We start from the raw sequence: 2,500 nt of genomic DNA, 5'->3' as shown, positions 1-2,500 counted from the left end.
TTAACACCATAGCCTTTGATCTCTCTCTCTCTCTTTCTCTCTCTCTCTCTCTCTCGCTCTCTCTCTCTCTCTCTCTCTCATACATACACACACAGACACACATACACACTTCTTTCTCTCTCTCTCTTTCTCTCTCTCTGGCTAACTCTCACATTGTTAATGATTAGATTAGAACTCAAACTTTAAACTTACAGTGTGTGTGTATGTGTGTATTAGCATGCATGCCTCTGTGTGTGTGTGTGTGTGTGTGTGTGTGTGTGTGTGTGTGTGTGCGTGCGTTTACATGCATATGTTTGTGTGCGTGCATGCGTGCATGTGTGCGAGTGTAAGAGTGGGCCTTTGCGTGTGTGTCCTTAAACCTGCTGTTTTCACGTTATCTCATCTCTCCAATTTAATTCGCTATAAACTTTGTCCCGCCTTCTGCTAATCATTCCTGTGTCTTCTATCACCGTGGCAGCCAGTCTAGTTAGTCTACCACTTGATGGTGCCGCAGATTACAGATCCCCACATCAAACAACTCGTCCTGATCCCTGACACATTACTTCCATTAAGACGCCTTTTTCCCTCCTCAACTCACACAGTCACTCTCCCTATAAATTTCAAACCTCAGACTTTGATGACAAACATGAGATTCACTCCAAGACACATTTGTCAATTGTCACCAAAGTACACAACTTTCTCTTCACAAGACACTGGTAAGTCATTGCATGCACAAATAGGTCAAGAAATACACACATACACACAGACACAGACACAGACATTCACACACACACTCACACACACACACACACACACACACACACACACACACACACACACACACACACACACACACACACACACTGTCACCAAATAATAACAAAAATATGAAGCATAAGTGTCACTGTACCTCACTGGTGAAGTCATGAAAGAAGAATGTGTGTGTGTGTGTGTGTGTGTGTGTGTGTGTGTGTGTGTGTGTGTGTGTGTGTGTGTGTGTGTGTGTGTGTGTGTGTGTGTGTGTGTGTGTGTGTGTGTGTGTGTGTGTGTGTGTGTGTGTGTGTGTGTGTGTGTGTGTGTGTGTGTGTGTGTGTGTGTGTGTGTGTGTGTGTGCTTGTACGTGTGCTTGTACGTGTGCGTGTACGTGTGGCGCATGCGCTTGCACTCACACAAAAGTGAGTGAGTGTGTGAGCGCACGTAAATGTGTCTTCAAATGATGGCAGCATCAACGTCTTCATGTCTTACGCATCAGTGACACACATCCTGAGCTTTGGTCAGTCCAACATTGCTTTCTGTGTGTGTGTGTGTGTGTGTGTGTGTGTGTGTGTGTGTGTGTGTCTCTGTGTGTGTCTGTGTGTGTCTGTGTGTGTGTGTGTGTGTGTGTGTGTGTGTGTGTGTGTGTGTGTGTGTAAATATAGAGACACTAGACATCACAGATGTCTTTAGTTATATTTTCCTTTAGGGGCAGACTGGTGATGCATCACCACTTTGGCTCTTTCTCTATTTCTCTCTCTCTCTCTCTTTCTCTCTTTCTCTCTCTCTCTCTCTCTCTCTCTTCCTCGGTCTGTGTGTTCATGTATCTGTGAGATGTGTCACCACGCTGGCTACTGGAGTGTGTATCAGGTGTTTGTGGTATGAGCCTTCACTGGTTTGGCTCTGTACTGTATGTGAGACTGTGTGTGTATGAAATAGGCCACTGGTTTGGCTGTGTGTGTGTGTGTGTGTGTTTATGAATCATTGCCTTTTTGGCTGATGATGTGTGTATGTGTGTGGGCTATGTGATGTGGGTATGTGAGTGTGCGTGTGTGCATCCGTGTGTGTGTTAGTGTGTGTATGTGTGTATGTGTGTTAGTATATGTGATTGTTGTGCTGTGTGCTGTACTGATGGTGGAGGTTGTCGTGTGTATGTGTTAAACACACACACACACACACACACACACACACACACACACACACACACACACACACACACACACACACACACACACACACACACACACACACACACACACACACACACACACACACACACACACACACACACACACACATACGTGAACAGCCTGTGGAGATGCTGGGGGCGTTGCACACAATGACTTCATTATCGTAGAGAGATCTTGGGCAACCTCCGGCCCCTGGGAGTCTGATGGTGTCAGTGTTGTTCTAGAAATCCAAACGTTATGTGGACCTCTGTGGGCTGGAGGCGTAGTCGGGTCTCTCGTGTGTGTGTGTGTGTGTGTGTGTGTGTGTGCGCGTGCGTGTGTGTGTGTGCACTTGAGCGCACACTTACTTAAGCATACATGGGCTTGACTGATTCTTATGGGCCAATACCGATATTGATGTCTAATGACTAATAACTAATGACTAATGGCTAATTATTTAGCTGTTTGGTGATATGGCTGGTAATTAACAAACTTGTTTGTTAACAATCATGTTTGCAAATACCGTCCCTATGAGTCATTATATAATAATGCCATTGAATAGCCTAGTGTTGTGGCCGAGGCTCTGAAGAGGTAGAGGA

Source organism: Sardina pilchardus, chromosome 12 (genome assembly GCF_963854185.1).
Source record: "Sardina pilchardus chromosome 12, fSarPil1.1, whole genome shotgun sequence".
NCBI classification, from domain to species: Eukaryota; Metazoa; Chordata; class Actinopteri; order Clupeiformes; family Clupeidae; genus Sardina; species Sardina pilchardus.
Note: the sequence above shows the minus strand (reverse complement) of the source record.